At 22.9% G+C, this 18,394-nt stretch overlaps 3 pseudogenes; 1 reads left to right on the plus strand and 2 right to left on the minus strand.

The window, feature by feature from the left end:
- The first annotated feature begins 1,303 nt into the window (after nt 1-1,303).
- On the plus strand, nt 1,304-2,943 carry LOC123685820 (annotated as a pseudogene).
- Nucleotides 2,944-3,310: 367 nt separating this feature from the next.
- LOC123685821 lies at nt 3,311-7,730 on the minus strand (annotated as a pseudogene).
- Nucleotides 7,731-16,676: 8,946 nt separating this feature from the next.
- LOC123685822 lies at nt 16,677-17,614 on the minus strand (annotated as a pseudogene).
- Nucleotides 17,615-18,394: the final 780 nt, after the last annotated feature.

An 18,394-nucleotide genomic window follows, 5' to 3' on the forward strand; every position in this document is an offset into this window, starting at 1 on the left:
TTTTTATCATATTTTTTGTTATTATTAAGGTTTTGAATTTCTTTTTTAATATTTATAGCTAGAGAAAAACTTTTTAATTTAAAAGATTTCAGTGAGTTATTTAGTATTTTATTATTATTATTATTGCTTTTTTTATTATTAACTTTTTCTTCTATAAATATATTTTTATTTTATATATTTTTTGAGGCTAGGTTAATTCCAATTTTGATTTTGATTTTAGGTTGAGGATATCAGCCTGAACGTATTCAAGCTGGAATATATATATTTTTTTATACAATTATAGCTTCTTTACCAATAATATTGTTTATTTTTATTTATTATTCAAAGTTTAAAACATTAGATTTGACTTATATTAATGTAAATTTATTTAGTTTTATTTTATATTTTATAATAATAATAGTATTTTTAGTTAAAATGCCGATATTTTTATTTCATTTATGATTGCCTAAAGCACATGTAGAAGCTTCAGTTGCTGGGTCTATAATATTAGCAGGAGTGATATTAAAGTTAGGAAGATATGGACTTATTCGATTTTTAACTATATTTATATATCTAGGAGTTAAGGTTAATTTTTTTTTAATTAATTTATCTTTAATAGGAGGGATTTTAGTTTCTTTAAGTTGTTTACGTCAAAGAGATATAAAATCTTTAATTGCTTATTCTTCAGTTGTTCATATAGGACTTTTATTGTCAGGTTTATTAACATTTAATTCTTGAGGAATTACTGGATCTTTAATAATAATATTAGCTCATGGCTGTTGTTCTTCAGGATTATTTGTTTTAGTAAATATAAATTATGAACGTATTGTTAGTCGAAGTATTTTTATTAATAAAGGTTCAATTAATATTGTACCTTTTTTATCTTTATGGTGATTTTAGTTAGTAATTAGAAATATAGCTGCACCACCTTCTTTAAATTTGTTAAGAGAAATTTTGTTAATTAATAGTTTAATTAATTATTCTCATATTTGTATATTTATATTAATAATTATAACTTTTTTGAGAGCTTCTTATAGTTTGTATTTATATTCTTTTAGTCAACATGGAAAATTTTACAGAAGATTATATTTTTTTGAATTAATTTCTTATCGAGAATTAATTTTATTACTCATACATTGGGTTCCTTTAAATTTAATTTTATTAAAAAGAGATTTATTTTTCTTTTACTTAAATAGTTTATATAAAATATTGATTTGTGGAGTCAATGAAGTTACTTTAACTTTAAGTAATATCTTTTTGTGTAATTTTTTCTAGATTAATACTTAGGTTTTTTTTTTTTTTTTTTTGTTTTAGATTATTTTTACTTAATACAGGAAAGGTTTATTTTATTGAGTGAAGAATTTTTAATTTAAATTCAATAGAAGTAGAAATATTAATTCTTTTAGATTGAATATCTTTATTATTTGTTTCTTTTGTTTTATTTATTTCTACCATAGTAATTTTTTATAGAAAATCTTATATATCTAAGGATTTATCTATTAATCGTTTTATTATACTAGTTTTTATATTTGTTCTATCTATATTATTAATAATTTTAAGTCCAAATTTAATTTCAATTTTATTGGGTTGAGATGGGTTAGGATTAGTTTCTTATTGTTTAGTAATTTATTATCAAAATGTAAAATCTTATTCAGCTGGTATATTAACAGCTTTATCTAATCGAGTAGGAGATGCAATATTAATAATTTCTATTGCTTGGATAATAAATTTTGGAAGATGAAATTTTATATTATATATTGATTATTATTATAGAGATAAAAGAATAATAATTGTAGGTTTGTTAATTATTATTGCTGCTTTAACTAAAAGTGCACAAATTCCTTTTTCAGCTTGATTACCAGCAGCTATAGCTGCTCCTACTCCTGTTTCAGCATTAGTACATTCTTCAACTTTAGTAACAGCAGGGGTTTATTTATTAATTCGATTTCATTTATTATTGGAAAATTATTCTTTTGTGTTAATATTCATTGGATTGATAACAATATTAATCTCAGGTTTAGCAGCTAATTTTGAATATGATTTAAAAAAAATTATTGCTTTATCAACTTTAAGTCAGTTAGGTTTAATAGTTACTATTTTAAGATTAGGTTTATATGAATTAGCTTTTTTTCATTTATTAATTCATGCTTTATTTAAAGCCTTATTATTTATATGTGCAGGTAATTTTATTCATTTAATAGGAGAATGTCAAGATATTCGTTTTATAGGAGGTTTAGTTTATAAAACTCCTATAACTGTAATATATTTTAATGTAAGAAATTTATCATTATGTGGTATTCCCTTTTTTTCTGGATTTTACTCAAAAGATTTAATTATAGAGGTTTATTCTATGATAAGATTAAATATTGTAATTTATTTAATCATATTAATTTCTTTAACATTAACAGTTTCTTATACAGTGCGTTTATTAAATTATTTAATATTTACAGATTATTGTGGGTTTAGAATAAATAGAACTGAAGAATTAAGAGATGAAATAGTTTATAGAATAGGATTTATATTTATTATTGTATTATTTTCAGGAACGGTTCTTATATGATTTATATTTAAGGATATCAATTTAGTTGTATTACCTTTTTTTATGAAAATTTTAATTTTAATTATAGTAATAATTGGGGTAATTATAGGTTTTGAGATTTCTTTATTAAAATTAAATTATAATTTAATTTTTTCTAATTTAATAAAAATTTTAATTTTTTTAGTATTAATATGGAATTTGCCTTATATTTCAACTTTTGGAATAAATTATTTTTTTATTAATTTAGGAATACTAAATTATAAATTTTTAGATCAGGGTTGATCAGAGTTCTTAGGAAGTCAGGGTTTATTTAAATTTTTTAAAAAAATTTCTGTTTTATTTCAGTATATTTTTAAAAATAGTTTAAAGATTTATATAATCATATTTTTAATTTGAATTATTTTGTTATTGATTTATATATTCTACTTAAATAGCTTAATAGAGCGCAATATTGAAGATATTGAGGTAAATTAAAATATTTTTTAAGTATTTATAAGAATTAATCTTTTTTTATAATGAAAATATAATGTTTTAGATAAACTATATAAATAGAAATATTAACAAATTGCTATATATTAAGTTAGAAGCTTAAATTTTTATATTTCTTTAATTGGAGAGTTTCTCATTGGAATCATTAACAGTGACTTACCTCTAGTTTGGTTTCAATTAAATAAGGAATTTAAATTCAAATTTTTAGGTCGAAACTAAAAGCAATATTTTGCTTCTTATTTAAGATAAACTGAAAAACAGTATTTTTTAAATGCAAATTAAATGTTAATTTAACTATTATCCTATAAAGATCAGTTTAAGGCTCCTTGTTTTCATTCATGGTATAAACCTAAAATTAAGATTGCTATGAATATAAAAAATATAATGCTAATAATTATAATATTAGAATATTTTATTCTATAAATAAAAGGGATAATAAGGGTAATTTCTACATCAAAAATTAAAAAAATTAAAGCGATTAAAAAAAAGTGAATTGAGAATGGTAGGCGTGCAGAATTTTTAGGGTCAAATCCGCATTCAAAGGGAGAACTTTTTTCTCGATCTTTAAATGTTTTTATTGAGATATAATTTGCAGTAATTATTAAAATTATTATAATTCTAAGAATTATTAAAATTAAAGATGAAATTAAGAATATTATCTATACTTTTAAAAGATTTTTTGATTGGAAATCAAATGTAATATTTATACTATATAGATATCTACCTCATCAATAAATAGATATATATAGGAATAGTCATACTACGTCTACAAAATGTCAATATCATGCTGCTGCTTCAAATCCAAAATGGTGATTGTTTCTAAAATGATTAAAGTTTAATCGAGTTAAACAAACTAAAAGAAAAATAGAACCAATAATAACATGTAAACCATGGAATCCTGTAGCTATAAAGAATGTTCTTCCATAAACTGAATCGGCTATAGAAAATGGGGCTTCTAAATATTCAATTCCTTGTAGTAAAGAAAAATATATTCCTAGAAAAACAGTAATAATTAATCTTTGAAATGTTTGATTAAAATTATTTTCTATTAATCTATGGTGGGCTCAAGTTACTCTTAGGCCTGATCTTAATAGAATAATAGTGTTTAATAATGGGATTTCATTAGGATTAAAGGTATTAATTCCTTTTGGAGGTCAAGCTATTCCTAGTTCGATAGAAGGAGATAATCTTATATGATAAAATCTTCAAAAAAAACTAACAAAGAAAAAAATCTCTGAGGTAATAAATAAAATTATTCCTCATCGTAAACCAAAAGATACTAAAAGAGTGTGGTTTCCTTGAAAGGTTCTTTCTCGAATTACATCTCGTCATCATTGAAATATAATTAGTAAAAGAATTATATTTCTTAAAATAAATAAATTAGAGTTAAAAAGATGGAATCATTTAATTATTCCTATTATTGCAGTTATAGCTCTAAAAGCTCCTAAAATTGGTCAAGGACTATAATCTACTAAATGAAATGGGTGATTTTTTATCATAATTATTTTCTCTAGAATAAAGAGTTCTAAGGATAGCAAAAACATAAGATTGAATTAAAGCTACTGCTGATTCTAATAAAATTAGTATAAATTGAATTATAATAATTAATAAAATAAGCAAATTTACTATAGGACCAGTGTTTCCTAAAAGAGTTAATAAAAGGTGTCCTGCAATTATATTAGCTGATAAACGAATAGCGAGAGTTCCAGGACGAATAATATTTCTAATTGTTTCAATACATACTATAAAAGGTATTAAAATAGAAGGAGTTCCTTGAGGCATTAGATGGGCAAATGAGTGATAAGTGTGACTAATTCAACTATTTAATATAAATCTTAACCATAAAGGTAAAGCTAGGGATAGAGTAAAAATTATATGACTTGAGGCTGTAAAAATGTAAGGAAATAACCCTATTAAGTTATTAATTATAATGAAGTAAAATAATACAATAAATATTAAAGTATTATTTTTTTTTGTAATGATTTTGAATTCTTTATGTAGAGTAATTAATATATTTTGAATTAAAAAGTTAAATCGATTAGGAATTAGTCAGAATATAGAAGGAATAAATAAAAAACTAATAATTATTCTTAGTCAATTTAAAGGTAATATAAAATAAGATGAAGGATCAAAAGAAGAAAAAAGATTTATTATCATTTTCAAGAAAGTTTTTTATTTAATAATTTAAAATTTTTTAAAGGAGATTTTTTATGAGAATAAAATATTTTAATGTTTAAAATAATAAATAAAAGTGTTATAAAAATATATAAGGAAAACCAATCCATAGGTATAGTTTGAGGAATTAAAAATTATTCTGAGAATGATTTTAGTTTGACAAACTAATGTTATAGGTTAACTAAATTTTTCATTAGAAGTAGTCGTTAATTACTATAAAGTGGTTTAAGAGACCAATACTTATCTTTCAGTCATCTAATGAAAAATTTTCTACCCATTTAATGAAATTTTGGGGAGAAATTCTTTCAATAGAAATAGGTATAAATCTATGGTTTGCTCCACAAATTTCTGAACATTGACCAAAAAAAATTCCAGTTCGATTTAAATTAAATCTAAGTTGATTTAATCGCCCTGGGGAGGCATCGACTTTTACTCCTGTTGAAGGAACTGTTCAAGAATGAATTACGTCAGAAGATGAAGTTAGAATTCGAATATGAGAAAGATATGGTAAAATAGTTCGATTATCAACTTCTAGTAATCGAAAATTAAAAAGTTGATTATTATTAATTAAATATGAATCAAATTCAAGATTTTTAAAATCTGTATATTCATAGGTTCAATATCATTGATGACCAATAGTTTTAATAGTAACTAAAGGGTTACGGATTTCATCAATTAAGTAAATTAATTTTAAAGAAGGAAAAGCAATAAAAATTAAAGTTAATGCTGGTATGATAGTTCAAATTGTTTCAATATTGTGTCCTTCTAATATAAAACGATGGTTATAATTATTTAATGTTAGTCTCATTATGGTATATGTTACAATACAAGTGATTATTATTAAGATCAAAAGGGCGTGATCATGAAAAAATCTTAATTGTTCCAGTAAATATGAAGCTCTGTCTAAAAATATATATGATTTTCAAGTCGCTATTTCTAAAAAAAGGTAAATCTTTATAATTGGGGTTTAAATCCAATGCACTAATCTGCCATATTAGAATTTTTGAGCTAAGATTGGTACTTCTGAATAAGAATGTTCATTAGGGGGAGAAAGTTGGAGTCATTCAATTAAAGAGGGTACATTAGAATTAAACTTTCTTAAACGTATTGAATAAAATCTTTCTCAAATAATTAAGATTATAAAGATTATTCTAAGAGAGGAAATTATAGATCCAATAGAAGAAATTTTATTTCATTTGTAATAAGCATCAGGATAATCAGAGTATCGTCGAGGTATTCCTCTTAGTCCTAAGAAGTGTTGAGGAAAAAATGTTAAGTTTACCCCAATAAATATAATTAAAAATTGGATTTGTAATAATTTATTGTTAAGATTGAATCCTGTAATTAAAGGGAATCAATGGATAAATCCTGCTATAATGGCAAATACAGCTCCTATAGATAAAACGTAATGGAAATGAGCTACAACATAATAGGTATCATGTAAAATAATATCTATGGAAGAGTTAGCTAAAATTACTCCTGTTAATCCACCAATTGTAAATAAAAATAAAAATCCCAGGGTTCATAAAATTGAAGGTGTATAGTAAAATTGTATTCCATGTAAAGTTGCTAATCAAGAAAAAATTTTAATTCCAGTGGGTACTGCAATAATTATAGTAGCTGAAGTAAAATAAGCTCGAGTATCAACATCTATTCCCACTGTAAATATGTGATGAGCTCATACTACAAATCCTAGAAGTCCAATAGCTAATATAGCATAAATTATTCCTAAAGAACCAAAGGCAATTTTTTTCCCTCTTTCTTGTGTAATAATATGGGAAATTATACCAAATCCTGGGAGAATTAAAATATAAACTTCAGGATGGCCAAAAAATCAAAATAAATGTTGGTATAAAATTGGGTCTCCCCCACCGGTTGGATCAAAAAAAGAAGAATTTAAGTTTCGGTCAGTTAATAGTATAGTAATTGCTCCTGCAAGAACTGGTAGTGATAGTAATAAAAGAATTGCTGTAATAAGAACAGATCATACAAATAAAGGAGTTTTATCAAGTATTATACCAAATGGACGTATATTTATAATAGTTGAAATGAAATTTACTGCACCTAAAATTGAGGAAATTCCTGCTAAATGTAAACTAAAAATCACTAAATCTACTGAAGGCCCGTTATGTGTTAAATTAGAAGAAAGAGGAGGGTAAACAGTTCATCCTGTTCCTGCCCCTATTTCTACGATTGTTCTTAAAATTAAAAGAGTTAAAGCAGGGGGTAAAAGTCAAAATCTTATGTTATTTAATCGTGGAAATGCTATATCAGGAGCTCCAATTATTAAAGGAACTAATCAATTTCCAAAACCCCCAATTATAATAGGTATTACTATAAAGAAAATCATAATGAAAGCATGAGCTGTAACAATTATATTATAAATTTGGTCGTTTCCAATTAATCTTCCTCTAGTTCCTAATTCTAACCGAATTAAAATACTTAACGATGTTCCTACTATTCCTGCCCATATTCCAAATAAAAAGTATAATGTTCCAATATCTTTATGATTAGTAGAAAATAATCATTTATTCGATAAAGTGGCTGAATTAAAGCGTTAAATTGTAAATTTAATTATGAGTTTTCTCCTTTATTAAGCCTTATATTCAATTATGATTATAAATTGCAAATTTATAGGTGAATATTATTCTAAGGCTTAGAATAATTCTATTTTTAACTTTGAAGGTTACTAGTTTATTTAACTTAAATCCTTAATAAATTCTAAAAATTACAGTAAAAATGATTAATCCGTAAATATTCACTCAATTTAAAAAAATTACATAGTAAGAGTTAATATAATTAAATTTTTTATTTTCATTTAATTTTATTATTAAAGATTGAAGTATTAAGCGTATATAAATATATATACAAATTAAAGTAATAAAAATTATTATAAAAGATAGAAAATAAAAGTGATTTTCAATTAAAGTTTTTAGAATTAGTCACTTAGGAAAAAATCCTAAAAAGGGGGGGATTCCTCCTAGAGAAAAGAAATTTAAAAAAAAATAGAATTTTAAAGTTTTATTGTAATTCTAAACCAATCCTGAGGCTAAGTCCAACAATCAACACCAAACCCGATAAATTTGAGTTGATTTTGGTGCCCTACTTCAGGATCAATTCCAATATTCTAAACCAATCCTGAGACTAAGCCCAACAATCAATACCAAATCCGATAAATTTGAGTTGATTTTGGTGCCCTACTTCAGGATCAATTTCAACATTCTAAACCAATCCTGAGACTAAGCCCAACAATCAATACCAAATCCGATAAATTTGAGTTGATTTTGGTGCCCTACTTAAGGATCAATTCCAATATTCTAAACCAATCCTGAGGCTAAGCCCAACAATCAACACCAAATCCGATAAATTTGAGTTGATTTTGGTGCCCTACTTCAGGATCAATTTCAACATTCTAAACTAATCCTGAGGCTAAGTCCAACAATCAGCACCAAATCCGATAAATTTGAGTTGATTTTGGTGCCCTACTTCAGGATCAATTTCAACATTCTAAACTAATCCTGAGGCTAAGCCCAACAATCAGCACCAAATCCGATAAATTTGAGTTGATTTTGGTGCCCTACTTCAGGATCAATTTCAACATTCTAAACCAATCCTGAGACTAAGCCCAACAATCAACACCAAACCCGATAAATTTGAGTTGATTTTGGTCGTCCTATTTCAGGATCAATTTCAATATTCTAAACCAATCCTGAGGCTAAGTCCAACAATCAACACCAAATCCGATAAATTTGAGTTGATTTTGGTGCCCTACTTCAGGATCAATTTCAACATTCTAAACCAATCCTGAGGCTAAGCCCAACAATCAACACCAAACCCGATAAATTTGAGTTGATTTTGGTGCCCTACTTCAGGATCAATTTCAACATTCTAAACTAACCCTGAGGCTAAGTCCAACAATCAGCACCAAATCCGATAAATTTGAGTTGTTTTTGGTGCCCTACTTCAGGATCAATTTCAACATTCTAAACCAATCCTGAGGCTAAGCCCAACAATCAGCACCAAATCCGATAAATTTGAGTTGATTTTGGTGCCCTACTTCAGGATCAATTTCAACATTCTAAACCAATCCTGAAGCTAAGTCCAACAATCAACACCAAACCCGACAAATTTGAGTTGATTTTGGTCGTCCTACTTCAGGATCAATTTCAACATTCTAAACCAATCCTGAGGCTAAGTCCAACAATCAACACCAAATCCGATAAATTTGAGTTGATTTTGGTGCCCTACTTCAGGATCAATTTCAACATTCTAAACCAATCCTGAGGCTAAGTCCAACAATCAACACCAAATCCGATAAATTTGAGTTGATTTTGGTCGTCCTTCTTCAGGATCAATTTCAACATTCTAAACTAACCCTGAGGCTAAGTCCAACAATCAACACCAAATCCGATAAATTTGAGTTGATTTTGGTGTCCTACTTCAGGATCAATTTCAACATTCTAAACTAATCCTGAGGCTAAGTCCAACAATCAGCACCAAATCCGATAAATTTGAGTTGATTTTGGTCGTCCTACTTCAGGATCAATTTCAATATTCTAAACCAATCCTGAGGTTAAGTCCAACAATCAACACCAAACCCGATAAATTTGAGTTGATTTTGGTGCCCTACTTCAGGATCAATTTCAACATTCTAAACCAATCCTGAGGCTAAGTCCAACAATCAACACCAAATCCGATAAATTTGAGTTGATTTTGGTCGTCCTACTTCAGGATCAATTTCAATATTCTAAACCAATCCTGAGGCTAAGTCCAACAATCAACGTTTAAGTTTTTAAAATTATTAGTTTTTGATTTTGAATAACTAAGAAACTGACTTTTAAATTTTTAAAATTTTTAAATATCACCTTATTAATAAATTTGTATAAGAATTCTATGGGGGGGGATCAATAGAATTCAATTTACAAAAATTTGAATAAATGGATTTATATTTAAAAATCAAAAAATTTTGTAATTAAAAATTATTCTTTCAATTTTATTTTCACAGAAAAGGTTTAAATTTTCTATAAAATAAATTTTCTGTTAGACTAGAAGAAGAATTTTTTCTAAAAGTTGATTTTTCTAACAAAATAGTTTGGAAAAAGAGATTTTATGATAAATCCTTTTTTCACATAAAAAATAATCGATCCCTGTAAAATTTTGTAATCCGAAGATTTTTTCCAAATTTCATCAAATTTCACGAAATTTGGCATTTTTTTCAAAAATTTCGGGGATGGAACTAGGGGTGGGTTGCACTTGTTTCATCTCATCAAAATGACCCTTTCTTCAGGCGCCCTAATAGGAATTTCCTCATACATCGGTTTTTATATCCAAGTGTTATAATTGTTTTTTAGACAATAATGTCAATTTTAAAGATCAAATTTTTTGAAAAATTTCAAAAAAAAAACGAAAAAAATGCAAAATTTTGCAATTTTTTGCATTTTTTGGGTCAAAATTTGGGCAAAAAAAAATGGCCTAAAATCGATACTTTATTAGCAGTATTAATTTAAATTTTGTCTTTTAATAGGGTTTTTCTCTTGGACCCTATGCCTTTTTAATTAAAGAATTTATTTATATATATCTATAATATTTAATAATTAATAATTACTTATTAATATATAATTATTTATATATAAGGGCGAAATATATCTTACATTGGATAGTACCATTAGTAATATTCTAGGTGCTAATTTTAATTAAATAGTTAAAATAAACATTTTTAAATATATAAAAACCGATTTAATATTGGTATCTTAAGGGATATATAATAGTACTCCCGAAAAAAAGAGAAAGAATATATAAAGTAAATCAGTATATAAAAACGACGGTGAATTTCGAGAATTTCCATATTAATAAATATTTTATATATTAATAATATTTATAATATATATATAAAGAGTATAAATTATTAATAATTAATTTAACATTAAAATATTAACATTTTATTTATATAAGAATTAAATTATAATTAATCTATAATTATTAATAATATATTAAAAATTATTAGTTATTAATAAAGTTAATTTTTAATGAAAAATTCAAAATAAATAAAAAAAAAAAAAAAAAACCTAAGTATTAATGAATTAAATTATCATTAAGAAATATTATTTCTAAAGTATTATGGTATTTATCATGAAAATGAAGTTATTCTTATTTTAACTAAATCTATTAAAAATTACGTGAAAAATAGATTTAGAAAAATAAAATTAATAAAGATTTCATAAAAAATTTAAATTAAAATATCTAACAAAAAAATGTAATTTTTAAATATTTGGTTAAATTTGTCTATTTTTTGGTTGTCTCGAATAATTTTTAATTTATTGGATAAAAAGTGATCTTAAAGGGTAAAAAAATGATTTGTTAGTAAAGTAAAGTTATTATGTCAATATTTTGATTTAAATTATAATTATTTTAAGTTTAATTATTACATAGTTAAAAAAATTATGTATAAAAATTTAGGATTTTCATAAAATTCGAGTAATTTTTGAAAATTTTATATAAATGCTTAAAAGGAAATCGCTCATAAAAAAAAAATCTATATTTTTTTGTTAGAAATTTAAATTTAAATAATTTTTAAAAATTGTGATATGGAAATTATCTAATAATTTTTTTTGAAAAAATTATTTGTTAGTGTAATAAAGTTATTTCGTTTAAAAATTTTGTGAAAAATTGTTAAAAATTTATCAAAATTTATGGATTTTTGAAAATTTTGATGATTAGGGGAGGAATTTTTTTTTTCATTTTTCATAAATTTGATTTTTATATAATTTTGAAAATTTTTAGAATAGGTTAATTTAAATATTTTAATAAAAATAGAAAATGTTTAGTTTCGGGGGGAACTAAATTAATAAATTTAAATTTAAATTTATTTTGAATTTTAAAAAATTTAATTTTTGATTATTTTATTTTATAATAAAATTATAATTTATTTTTTTTAAATTATTGTATTTATCAAGAATTTTTTAAATCCGATAATTTAAAATATTTTTGATATTTGGTAGGCTTCAGTTTATTACAAAATTTATTTTATTAAAATTAAATTTGAATAAAGCTATAACAGTCGGCAATAAGAATTGTTACAATTTATATTGTTTAGTATTGGATTTAGTGAGTAGGGTAGCACTAAATTTGAGGGTATAACTTGTAAATCCTTGGGGGAAAATTTTTTAATTTAGAGTTAAAAAGTTTAAGGTTTGGTTATTATCTAAGGGGACGTTTTTGACGGGAGGAAGTTACAAAGATTTGTTAACATAAAGTTTTTATAATTATAATTTATTTTTTAAAAATTATTGTATTTATCAAGAATTTTTTAAATCCGATAATTTAAAATATTTTTGATATTTGGTAGGCTTCAGTTTATTACAAAATTTATTTTATTAAAATTAAATTTGAATAAAGCTATAACAGTCGGCAATAAGAATTGTTACAATTTATATTGTTTAGTATTGGATTTAGTGAGTAGGGTAGCACTAAATTTAAGGGTATAACTTGTAAATCCTTGGGGGAAAATTTTTTAATTTAGAGTTAAAAAGTTTAAGGTTTGGTTATTATCTAAGGGGACGTTTTTGACGGGAGGAAGTTACAAAGATTTGTTAACATAAAGTTTTTATAATTATAATTTATTTTTTAAAAATTATTGTATTTATTAAGAATTTTTTAAATCCGATAATTTAAAATATTTTTGATATTTGGTAGGCTTCAGTTTATTACAAAATTTATTTTATTAAAATTAAATTTGAATAAAGCTATAACAGTCGGCAATAAGAATTGTTACAATTTATATTGTTTAGTATTGGATTTAGTGAGTAGGGTAGCACTAAATTTAAGGGTATAACTTGTAAATCCTTGGGGGAAAATTTTTTAATTTAGAGTTAAAAAGTTTAAGGTTTGGTTATTATCTAAGGGGACGCTTTTGACGGGAGGAAGTTACAAAGATTTGTTAACATAAAGTCTTTAAAATTATTAGTTTTAATAATTTAATTTTTTAAATTTAATTTAATTATTATTATTTCTAAATAAAGTTAATTTTTTTTTGTTTGAAATAAATTTTAACTAAATGTAGTCTTTTTTGGGTTTTAGTTAATTAGATATTTGATTATGGTATTAGATATATATATTCATTCAAGATTTATATGAATATTGTTTTAAATTTAATAAATTAGTAGTGTATATTTTTAATTATTAAAAAAATTTAGAATTAGTGATAAGATTTAGTATTTGCAATTTTTGTGCCAGCAGCAGCGGTTATACAAAAAATATAATATATATTTATTAGCTTTAATTAATAGAATTAAAAATTAAAAAAGAAATTTTAAGTTTTAAGGTGAAATTTTAATTTATTAATATTTTTAATTATGTTTTTATGAGGTTAAGAAATTATTATAATAAACTAGGATTAGATACCCTATTATTAATTAAGTAAATTATAAAGTTAAGTGATTAATAGTTAAGTTCTTTAAAGCTAAATGATTTGGCGGTATTTTTACTTTTCAGAGGAACCTGTTCTATAAACGATAATCCACGATTAAAATTACTTTAGTTAGAAACTTTTATATCGTCGTTGTTAAATATTTTTTTAGAAATTAATATTTAGATATTTTTTAAAAATTTAAATCAGATCAAGGTGAAGTTTATATTAAAGTAGAAATGGGTTACATTAAATTATATTTATGGATTTATATATTTTAAAAGTTTTATGAAATTGGATTTGATTGTAATTAAATATTTTTATTTTTAATGATTTAGTACTAAAATATGCACATATTGCCCGTCGCTTTCATCTAATATGGAATAAGTCGTAACATAGTAGATTTACTGGAAAGTGATTCTAGAATGTCAGTTTAGAGCTTGAATAAGCATCTTATTTACATTAAGAAGATAATAAATAATTTAAATTGAATTTTAAAATTTATTTAATTAATATATATATATATATATATATATATATATATATATATATATAATTTTATTAAATAATTAGTATTTTTATTAGATTAAGAAAAATTTTATTTTATGATAGATTAATAGTACTGAAAAGGAAAATTATATAAATTTATAAAAGAAACAATATTGTGTACCTTGTGTATCAGGGTTTATTAAAAATTTAATATTTATATATTTATCTCGAATTTAAAAGAGCTATATAGTTATAAATATTATTGTTTAATAAATATTTATAATAATTATATAGTAATGAAACGTTATTCGTTTTTAAATATATCTAGTTTTTTAAGAATAGAATTTAATTCATTATAAAAATTATAAAAATTTAATTTTTAATTTTTTGAATTTTTATTTTAATAGTTTTAGGGATAAGCTTAAAATTAAATTATTATAATTAAATATTATAAATTAATAATTTATAGAATTAGAAATTTTTACTATTTGAAGTTTGTTAAAATTTGTTATTTAATTAAAAATATTTATATATTAATTTAATTTTTTTATTAAAGTAAATTTAATAATAAAAATTATATTGAAATAATGATAAAATTAGTATTAATTATTTTGTAAAAATATAAGTAATTACGAAAGGTATAATTAAGTAATTAGGCAAAAATATCTTTCACCTGTTTAATAAAAACATCTCTTTTTGATTATAATTTAAAGTAGGACCTGCCCACTGAATAAAATTTGAAGGGCCGCAGTATTTTGACTGTGCAAAGGTAGCATAATCATTAGTTTTTTAATTGAAAGCTTGTATGAATGGTTTGATGAGAAGATAACTTTCTAAATTTTATTATTTAAAAATTTTATTTTTAAGTTAAAAAGCTTAAATTTTTTTAAAAGACGAGAAGACCCTATAGAGTTTAATTTATAAAAGATTTTTAATTTAAAGAATTATAAAATTTAAAATTTTTGTTAAATTTGATTGGGGTGATAAAAAAATTAGATTAACTTTTTTAATTTTAACCATTAATTTATGAAAAATTGATCCATTTTTATGATTAAAAGAATAAATTACCTTAGGGATAACAGCGTTATTTTTTTTTAGAGTTCAAATCGAAAGAAAAGATTGCGACCTCGATGTTGGATTAAAGTTAAATTTAGGTGTAGAAGCTTAAATATTTGGTCTGTTCGACCATTAAAACTTTACATGATCTGAGTTTAAACCGGTGTAAGCCAGGTTGGTTTCTATCTTTAATAATTTAATAAATTTTAGTACGAAAGGACCAAGTTTATGATTTAAAATTTTATAAATGAATAAAATTATTATTTTGGCAGATTAGTGCGTTAGATTTAGAATCTTTATAAGTATTTTATACAAATAATAATTGATATAATTTTAATTTTGATAATTTTTATTTTAATAATTATTTGTATTTTAGTTAGAGTAGCTTTTTTAACTTTATTAGAACGTAAGTTATTAGGGTATATTCAAATTCGAAAAGGCCCTAATAAAGTAGGTTTTTTAGGAATTTTACAGCCTTTTAGTGATGCAATTAAATTATTTAGAAAAGAAATAATTTTTCCTTATATGGCTAATATTTTAATTTATATTATATCACCAGTTTTTAATTTAATTTTAGCATTAATATTATGAATTAGAATACCTTTTTATTGTTATTTATTTAAGTTTAATTTTTCTGTATTGTTTTTTTTTGTAATTTCTAGTTTTAGTGTGTATACAATTATATTATCGGGTTGATCTTCAAATTCGATTTATTCTTTATTAGGAAGGCTTCGTTCTGTTGCTCAAGTAATTTCTTATGAAGTAAGAATATTTTTAATTTTATTATCATTTTTAGTGTTAATTATATCTTTAAATTTAATAGATTTTATTTTTTATCAAAAATATGTTTGATTTGTTATATTTAATTTTCCTCTAAGAATAATATGATTTATTTCAAGATTAGCTGAAACTAATCGAACTCCTTTTGATTTTTCTGAGGGTGAATCAGAGTTAGTTTCAGGATTTAACGTTGAATATAGAAGTTTTGGATTTGCTTTTATTTTTATGGCTGAATATTCTAATATTATTTTTATAAGAATAATAAGAAGGTTGATTTTTATAGGAGGAGATTTTTATTCTATTATATTTTTTTTAAAATTATTATTTTTTTCTTTTATATGAATTTGGGTTCGAGGGACTTTACCTCGTTATCGATATGATAAATTAATATATTTATCTTGAAAGGTTTTTTTGCCTGTTTCTTTGAATATACTTATATTAAATTTTAGATTAAGATTATTATTTATAGTATTAATTATATAGTTAATTAAATTTTGTATAAATCAATAGAAATTTAAATTCTTTCTTATATTTTCAAAATATATGCTTTTCAAGCTCATTGATTAATTAAATATTCATCAGTCTCAAATTTTGTAAATAATTGAGTTTAATATAAAGTATATGAAATAGATTAAGGTAAAAATTTGTCCTATGAAAATAAAAGGATTTTCAACTGGTTTAGCTCCGATTCATGTTAAAATTATAACTGTAACGATAAAATTTCAAAATATAATTTTATTAATATAATAAAAGCTGTTTCTTTTCATTATTTTGAAATTAATAAAAGGTATAAAATAAAGAATAGCAATTGATATTACTAAAGCAATTACACCTCCAAGTTTATTGGGAATAGAGCGAAGAATTGCATAAGCAAATAAAAAATATCATTCTGGTTGAATATGAGGAGGGGTGGAAAGAGGATTAGCTGGGATAAAATTATCAGGATCTCTTAATATATAAGGATATAGAATAATAATATTTAAAATAAAAAATATTATAATGAGAAAACCTAAAATATCTTTAAAGGAGAAATATGGATGAAAACTAATTTTATCTAGATTAGAATTAGATCCTAAAGGATTACTAGAGCCAGAGTTATGTAAAAATAGTAAATGAATTATAATTAAAGCTGAAATAATGAAAGGTAAAATAAAATGAAATGAATAAAATCGGTTTAATGTAGCATTGTCAACAGCAAAACCTCCTCATAGTCAAATAACGATAGAATTTCCTAGGTAAGGGATTGCAGAAACTAAATTTGTAATTACAGTTGCTCCTCAAAAAGATATTTGCCCTCAGGGAAGAACATAACCTAAAAAGGCTGTAGCTATAGATATAAATAAAATAGTAGTTCCTGTCATTCAAGTTTCTGTAAGTTTGTAAGAACCAAAATATAAGCCTCGCCTAATATGTAAATATAAACATATAAAAAATAAAGAGGCTCCATTTGCATGAATAGTTCGTATTAACCATCCTATATTTACGTCTCGACAAATATGAGTCACTCTATTAAAAGCTAAATCTACGTTTGCACAATAATGTATAGATAAAAATAATCCTGTAATAATTTGTATTATTAAACACAAGCCTAATAAAGATCCAAAATTTCATAAATATGAAATATTTCTTGGTGTAGGTAGATCGATTAAAGAGTTGTTAATAATTTTCGTTAAAGAATTAATTTTTCGTATTGGTATTTTCATACTTAAATTGACGTAACGGTCCAAATTTTACTTTAGTAATTTTTACAACTGCAATTATTGAAATTAATAAATAAAAAATCAAAATTAAAAATATGTTAGAATTTGGGTAATTTAAAAATTTATTTAAATTTAAATAAAAATTTCTAATTAAATCTATTTTATGTAAAATTTCATTATTAATATTTTGATTTATTAAATATAGATTTATATTATTTATAAATATAGTAATTATAAATAAACTAATTATAATAAATATAATATATTTATTAAATTTAAATTTTTCATTAGAGGCAGTTCTTGTTATATAAATAAATAAAATTAGTAAACCTCCAATTATAATTAATATTAAAATATATGAAAATCAAAAGTTTGATCTTATTAATCCTATAATGATACAAGTTATAATTGTATAAGTTAAAATAAGTAGTCCTAAGGATAGGGGGTGGGTAAGAAAAATTGCCAAAAAATTTAAAAATGTTAAAATTAAGATTTCAGAGGGTAGTTTAATAAAAAATATTAATTTTGGAGATTAAAGATATATTTGTTTTCCTCTGATATTTTAAAAGATTAAATCTTAAAGCTGGTTTACAAGACCAGTATTTTTTTTAAATTATTAAAATATGGAAATAATTTTTTTAAGTATGTTTATTTTTAGAATTTTAAATTTTTTTATTAATCGAAAACATTTATTAATAACATTACTTAGATTAGAATTAGTAATTTTAACTTTATTTATAATAATATATTTTTATTTATCTTATTTTAGTTATGAATTTTATT

Source organism: Harmonia axyridis, chromosome X (genome assembly GCF_914767665.1).
Source record: "Harmonia axyridis chromosome X, icHarAxyr1.1, whole genome shotgun sequence".
Taxonomy (NCBI): Eukaryota; Metazoa; Arthropoda; class Insecta; order Coleoptera; family Coccinellidae; genus Harmonia; species Harmonia axyridis.